General features: G+C 45.0%; 1 long non-coding RNA gene across 1 annotated transcript; it reads right to left on the bottom strand.

The window, feature by feature from the left end:
* Positions 1–1,340: 1,340 nt before the first annotated feature.
* On the bottom strand, positions 1,341–6,163 carry LOC148687415 (uncharacterized). Its single transcript, XR_015947915.1, has 4 exons — positions 6,106–6,163; positions 5,581–5,657; positions 2,863–2,913; positions 1,341–1,911 (listed from the first exon to the last, which is right to left on the bottom strand). It is a non-coding gene; the product is annotated as an uncharacterized LOC148687415 (long non-coding RNA).
* Positions 6,164–7,984: the final 1,821 nt, after the last annotated feature.

The following is a 7,984-nucleotide window of genomic DNA, read 5'->3' as shown; positions in this document are numbered from 1 at the left end:
TGGCAAATCCCCTTTTTCCCTCTTAAAAGAAATACACGACACAATAGTATTAAAATAAGATAGAGTTTACTCACATGACATCCTGAGTTAACAGCATAATCTCAGAAAGGCAGGCTTACGTAGAAAAGTTACAAATATATACATCTGGAGTCTTCTTAGTAAAGTGAGGCTCCATCTGGTCTCTCTCTTGGCAACAGGCCGAGAGGGAGAACCATCCTAACTGGAGATTCTCTGGAGATGTGTTCCCATTGGAGGAGAAAAGGCTAAGAGAGAGAATGGCTGCTGGCTAGGGGCTTTTGTCTGCCAGCTAATCCATCTCATCTGCATATCTGGAGGAACAGGAACTGAACTTAGTCAGGTGTCCATCCAGGTGAGTTCCTCTTAGTGGACACTCTAGGAACTGTTGTGACTTGTCTGCCCCAGTGTTCCATCCCACAAAAAAGAGGTCGGAATAAGACAATATATATGTAGACTGTCCCTGGGTCAAGGGACTTCTCATTAAGTTCTCAAAGCTCTTAACCCTGCTCAAAGTTGCCATCTGAACGAGGCAGATGTTTAACTGAGAAGCAATCATAGTCAGCCCATCCTTTGAAAAATAAGACATTGGAGCCATCTTGCCCCAAAATGGGAACTGGACATTCCGTTTTGGCAAGTGCAACCTTGTTTTAAGGAGCCATTTAGCTCCTAGCTTATATACCTGAGTTTCTAACACTGTGCAGGATAAGCCTTTGGGCGATGGCCTTGCATACATGCTCCTAAAATCTGGCACAAGAGACCTACCAGTTGTTGCTCCTGAATATTTTGGCCTCACTCGACAGGCTCCTGCCAATCCACTGCTTGATCATTAGGGACGGGAAATAAATTTGGTTAGGCTTTTAACGTCAACCTACATATTTCACGTCTTCCAAAACAACATGCGAGCCACCCACCGAAATTTGTGCTCCCCCAAATTTTGTGGCACGGTTCTTCAATTAAATACTGTATATATTAGGGGGAAGTGTGCTTTTAAATGTGTATGCTATAGAAACCGACGTGCAAAACACATTGCATTGAGGGAGAATATTGCTTAAATATATGCATGTCAGGTACAATTGCATACCAAAATAAATACACGAGGAGAAATTTGCACTAAAATACTGGCGAATTTTTATGAGGGCGTTAAGAAAAAGTTGCAAAATGTAGAGAACTGAACTAAACTGAAAAACAGCAACGAAGACGGACAGATTCATTCATCCCTATTGATAGTTCCTTCTCTGCTCATTCTGCACAGTGCACAAAATGCCAGCTTTTAAAAAATTGCTTATATAGAGGAAGAGGTTGGTTTTTCTGTTTTTTTAAAAAAAGAGAGGGTTATTTTGTTGTCCTTTTTCACTTAAATTGCACCAATCCAAGATGTACAGCACATAAATCTTGTCAAAGGAGGTTTCGTAATGTTGATCATAAGGAAGGACACCCTGTACGGGGCTCTCTGCACTTTCATTGTTCTCACAGGAGCGGGGGAATAATTTCTGACCACAGAAAGGAAATGAATGCTGCCGAGTTTGTGTCCTTTCTTGTTTTGATGAAAATACACTGCCTTGCAGGGAGGCTTCCTCCTTTAACGACAGCCGAAGATGCCTTCGTAGTAGGAACAATTGCTGTGTTTTAATATACAGCAGTCTGGGGGGAGTGATTTCGGCATGCAAATGACAATAGCATTGCACAGTTCGGAAAAGGTGTGTGTGTGTGAGAATCTCTAGTGCAGCTGGATCATTGGCCTGGTTTTTAAAACGGTGGCGGCCCTTTTCATAAAAATATCATGATGCTGTTATTTGAAGGGAAGGAATTACAGTGGTACCTTGGTTCTCAAACTTGATCCGTTCCGGAAGTCCGTTCCAAAGCCAAAGCGTTCTAAAACCAAGGCGTGTTTTCCTATAGAAAGCAATGCAAAATGGATTAATCCGTTCCAGACTTTTAAAAACAACCCCTAAAAAGGCAATTTAACATGAGTCTTACTATCTAACGAGACCACTGATCCATTAAATGAAAGCAATAAATAATGTACTGCAGTCACATAATCAATCCATTAGAATCTGAACTGGGTTCCAGTTCAGTCACAAAAACAAAACAAAACAAAACAAAAAAGCCGCAGTATATCAGGCCATACTAGTTCTCGAGAACTGTAAGAGAGAGAGAGAAAAAAATAGCAATTTTTTTTTTTTTTTAGCTCAGCGTAACACTCAAAACAGAAGTGTGGCACTCTGTCGTCCCCTTCTCCTAGTGCCCTCCATCTTTCCCAACATCAGGGTTTTTTCTCCTTGCAGTCCATGGGACTCTCAAGAGTCTCCTCCAGCACCATAATTCAAAAGCATCAATTCTTCGGCGATCAGCCTTCTTCATGGTCCAGCTCTCACTTCCATACATCACTACTGGGAAAACCAAAGCTTTAACTATACGGACCTTTGTTGGCAATTCCCGGACCCATGGGACAAATCTGACTTGGTGGACACTATGACAGCTATTCTCTACGCCCCCTCCCTCAACTCAAAATAATAATAATGCCACACAATCTTTACTTCTGTCCTCTGTCTCCCAACATGCCACAACTGCAGCCACTTTCTAACTTGCTGGATTGCTTCAAATAAATATATCCCCCCCCCCCCACAACAGTTCTGTTAGAAAAGACCATTGTGAGCTTTGGGTGTTTACAGAAGGACGCCTTGTAAGCACGCCTTGCACATTGCAACCAGGAAACCCAGCAATTACCGGTACTTGGAATTTTAATCTGGGTAAGGAATGGATTCCTATTTCTGGCTGCTTCACCTTTTGTTTTGTATTAGTCTTGCCAAGTCATGTTTCACTGGCATGCAGGATGTTCCTCACCTGAAACTCCCCATGGCAGCCAAGATATCAGGCCATACTAGTTCTCGAGAACTGTAAGAGAGAGAGAAATTTTGTTATAGGAAATCTTAGCCGTGTATGGTGGAAACGTGTCTGGGTCAACTGAAAAGCTCATTTTTCTTTTTCCTAATTACTTACATTGGACTTTAACATCTGTCGGCTTGGTTTTTAAAATGAAACCGGCCCTTAAAGAAAGATGGGTCCAATGTGCTCTCTGGGAACTATTATTATTATTGTTGTTGTTGTTTAGTCGTTTAGTCGTGTCCGACTCTTTGTGACCCCATGGACCAGAGCACGCCAGGCACTCCTGTCTTGCAGTGCCTCCTGCAGTTTGGTCAAACTCATGTTCGTAGCTTCGAGAACACTGTCCAACCATCTCGTCCTCTGTTGTCCCCTTCTCCTAGTGCCCTCCATCTTTCCCAACATCAGGGTCTTTTCGAGGGAGTCTTCTCTTCTCATGAGGTGGCCAAAGTATTGGAGCCTCAGCTTCAGGATCTGTCCTTCCAGTGAGCACTCAGGGCTGATTTCCTTCAGAATGGATAGGTTTGATCTTCTTGCAGTCCATGGGACTCTCAAGAGTCTCCTCCAGCACCATCAGGGCCGGCTCTAGGGGTAGGCTGGGTGGCGCGGGGTGCCAGGGCGCCGGGTCGGCAGGGGGGCGCTGCGCGGCAAAGCCATGTGGAAACCACACTGCGCCCGCCCACCAGCTGCGGGAAGAAACGGGGCGGGGCAGGGGCGCCAGAGCGATCTGTGCACCACGGCGCCCGGGCACCCGACCTGCTTAAGACGGCCCTGAGCACCATAATTCAAAAGCATCAATTCTTCGGCGATCTTATTTGCTAGCCCTTCACCAGCAGGCCCCAGGGTGGCTTACATGAATTTAAAATTCCAACTTGGAAACAGTTAAAACTGAATTAGCCTATGGCAGGAGCGGGAAATCTGTCTCTATCCAAATGTGGCAGAACTACAACATTCATCATCCCTCACCGTTGGCCAGATTGGCTGCTGCTGATGGGAGCTGTAGTCAGGGGTTGACAAATAATATGTCTGTTCTGGTTCCTCTCAGTTTCTCACTTTTCTCTTCTGAATTTCAGTTCTCCACATTTCCTCCCCAGTTTGCAATTAAAACATAGCTCTCATGAAAACTCATTGGTGTGAATTTATTCTAATACACACATTTTTGCGAAGCTGTTTCCCCTAATATTGATGCATTTCAGTACCTTGTTTTCACAAATGCATGGGCTGCTGTACACACTTTACCCTAATAAATGCCATTGGCTTTTGCGTCTTTCTTGGTCGGAGAGCAGCTCTACAAAATTCAGTGAAGTGTGAATTTCAGGTGGCTTCGTGTTTGCTTCGCACAGCGTTTCAGAAAGTGTAGATTAGGTAGGTTTGCCTTTCCTTCCCCCCCCCCCCGCTTCTAATCCCACAATTGTCAGAAGTTGGCTAACGGTGATGCGATTTGGGCCTAAGCTCCGCACCCCCTGGCTTATACAAACCAAAACTGGGCCATTCTAGAAACTTCTGGCTCCCTTTCATCTGCCCGTGAGCAGTTGTTTTCCGTGCTGGGGGGGGGCGGGGATGGAGGAGGAATCTCACTTTCAGACACATTTTTGTTCTGGCTGCAAAGAGCATGCAAAGAGAAGAAGATCACTTTCTCTTTCTGTCTGTCTCTCCGAGTATGGGTGCAATTTTGGTTCTTTGTTGAATCATAGTTGGGAGGTACCCCCAAATGCCATCTAGTCCAGCCCCCCGCGATGCAGAGATCGCCATCATTTCCCGACAATTGGGATAGCTCTGTTGGTAGTGCAGCACACTCTTGTCCTCAGGGTTACGGGTTTGAGCCCCACAGTGGGCAAAAATATTCTTGGACTGGATGACCCTTGGGGGTCCCTTCCAGTTCTGCGATGCTATGCCAGGGGTGGGTGAGGTCAGAGACAAAAGGGTGGCGGACCAAGGAATGCCATGCTTACCTCTGTACAGGAGGAGGCTGGTTTGGACTAACACACCCCTCTCCATCCTCCGCCCAGGCCAAGAAGAGACATTATCAGAGTCTGACACATCCCAGCCTGGGGAGGAAAGCATTCAAGGGGTGTGTAAAAAAAAAAAAAAGGCCAGCGAAGGGTGTGTCTGGGAGGGGGGGCAGCCTGGGGATGGTCCCAGGGCCAGAGAGAGAGAGACAGGTTTGGGGGGGGTTCACATTTGCCCTCTAGGCCGGAGGACCCAGTATGCTCTAGGCTCGGATATCTTTCGGAGTCATCTGAGATTCTACAGCCTTGGGAGTTTTCAAACTGCTCTTGTCAACATTGTGACAGCAATAGGAGGAGAAAAAAAAATCCCAGGAATTCATGATCTGCTTTGGAGAGGCAGAAGAAAGGGGAGAGATGATTTCCTCAATAAAAGCACGCTGTCTCGTGTCAGCAGCTCCACTTAATAAATCACTGCCTCTATTCACTTCGTTGTCCTTATGTGCTGGATTTTGTGAGCAGCGTCAAAGTGTATAATTGTTATCGCCTAGCAACTTCACCCCCCCCCACCCCCAGCTACTGCCCCATTCAGCGAAGTGCTATTTATTTTAATTGTAATTCACATCGATTTGTTTCGCGTTAAGGCAGGTCAGTGATTTCTGCCCCCCACCCCGCTGCCGAGGGCCCTCTTAGCTTGGCGCCGTTTAATCTTCAGACATTAAATTGATCTCACCTCTGTAATGCAGGAATCTTCTGCCCAACGTAGGACTCAAACCGATAACCCTGAGATGAAGAAGTTTCATTCTTCACCTTGAAATGCAAACATTTTATTTACTTATTTGCTGAATTTGTATACCACGCTTCATCTGAAGATCGGATAAAAAGTACAAAACGAAAACACAAAATACAGAATGAAATGAAAGGAAAACAAACCAATAACACACACACCCTGACACATTTAAAAGGCCATAGACGCCGAATGGCTGGTTGAAGAAAAATGTTTTTGCCTGGCGCCTAAAAAAATGCAATGAAAAATGGCATCTTCCTTTAGGCTATTTTTGTCGGGATCATGGCAAGGAGGGAGAGATTTTTTTTTTTAAAAAAAATTCATTTTAAATACTAACTGCCTGTTGTGGTGCCAAAATTGTTCAGGGCTCTCGGGTACCAGTTACATTAAATTAGGAAATGTATTAATTCCATTCGAGCAACTAGCCTCAAATCTACTTTGACCCCCGAAACATGTGGGGTTATTTCCTACCGCCACTCCCCAGACATCAGTAGGGCACTAGCTTCCTTGCCTGAAATCGTCAGGATGGGGCGAGGCACAAGGAAGGCTCGAGTAAATAGCACCGGCGCCTAGTAACAACTTGCAGGTTTGCTAATGACTGTTGCAAGAACTCGTCACATAAGCACTTGGCGATACTATTCAAAAGACGCCCATTTTAATAAATGGGGGCAGCAAGTTTGTCATTGCAGTTCAGGGCGTTCTCTTCTGCTGGAAGTCAGCCACACCTTGTTTCGATGATCTCTGAGCACAGTCTGCCAAGGTCTTGCAGAGCTGCCTTCAGGTATCGTGTTTCGAAGTGTTCTAGTGCATGTGCATTTGATGGCTATCTTGATGCGCTGAGTGTCTTCGAGGACTCGCTCCAACAGCTGCAGCTGCGAAAGGATGCTGACAAGCTGGAAGGTGTGCAGAGGAGGGCGACCAAGATGATTAAGGGTCGGGAAACCAAGCCTGATGAGGAACAGTTGAAGGAGCTGGGTATGTTTAGCTTGAAAAAGAGGAGATGAGATATAAGAGCCATGTTCAAATATCTCAGGGGCTGTCACATGGAAGAGGGAACTAGCTTTTTTTTTTTACTCCTGCTCTGGAAGATAGGACTCAAACCAGTAGCTTCAAGGTACAAGGAAGGACTAAACAGCTCAGGACTGCAATACCTCGAGGACCGCCTCTTTCCATATGAACCTACCCAGACCCTGAGATCATCTTCTAAGGCCCTTCTTTGCATACCTCCTCAAGAGGTCAGGAGGGTGGCAACATGTGAACAGGGCCTTCTCTGCAGTGGCTCCCCGTCTGTGGAATGCTCTCCCCAGGGAAGTTCGCCTGGCGCCTTCATCATACACCTTTAGGTGCCAGGCAAAAACGTTCCATTTTAACCAGGCCTTTGGTTGATCTGTTTGACATCTTATGCCCTTTTAAAATGTGGCTCTCTTCTGGGCTCTGTGTGTGCGTTATTGGGTTGATGTTTTTATTCTGATTATATATGTTGTGATCTTTTCTGTGAACTGCCCTTAGACCTCCGGGTATAGGGTGGTATATAAACTCAATAAATAATAATAATAAACATCAGGAAGAACTTTTTGACGGTGTGAGCTGTTGGACAGTGGGACAGACTTCCTTGGGAAATGGTGGACTCTCCTTGGTTGGAGGTTTCTAAGCAGAGGTTGGATGGCCATCTGTTATGGATGCTTTAACTGAAATTCCTGCATTGCAGCAGGTTGAACTAGATGACTCTTGGTGTCCTTTTTCCTTTAGTAAATCCTTATATGTAACCCAATTTTGTTTCATGTTTTTCTTTTTTACCGTTATCGCTTCTAAAGGTGAAATCCACCAGGGTGTCTCAGGTTCCAGTAATTCCTTGTATTTTACCCATACTCTATATATTGGCTTCCTTATGATGTGATTAAGAAATCCCCTGTGGACTTTCACCTTTTCATATCCTATATAAGCATGCCACCCATAACCCTTCCAAATCCAATAGGTCTCCATCTTGTAATGTTATCCACTCTTTCAACCAATTTAAGCAGACTGAGTCATAGTACAAATTTAGGTCAGGTTGGAGTCATTTCCAGCTCTATGAGGCTATGATTCTAATATTCTATGAAATGTGTCTGTTTACCAGGAATGCATTTCATGAGCCTCAGCAGGGCCAACACAGCACACTGGTTTCATGCTACAGTGGTGCCTCGACTTATGAATTCAATTCGTTCCGAAGGCACCTTCGTAGGTCGAAAAATTCGCAAGTCGAAAAGCGCCATTGGAAACGTGATTTCCCATAGGAATGCATTGGAAACAAAAAAAATCTGTAAGTCGAAGCAACCCCATCTAAAAATTCGTAAGTCAAAAAAACCCTATC

Source organism: Zootoca vivipara, chromosome Z1 (assembly GCF_965207765.1).
Source record: "Zootoca vivipara chromosome Z1, rZooViv2.hap1.1, whole genome shotgun sequence".
In the NCBI taxonomy this organism is placed as follows: domain Eukaryota; kingdom Metazoa; phylum Chordata; class Lepidosauria; order Squamata; family Lacertidae; genus Zootoca; species Zootoca vivipara.
This window is presented reverse-complemented; position numbering and strand designations above follow the sequence as displayed.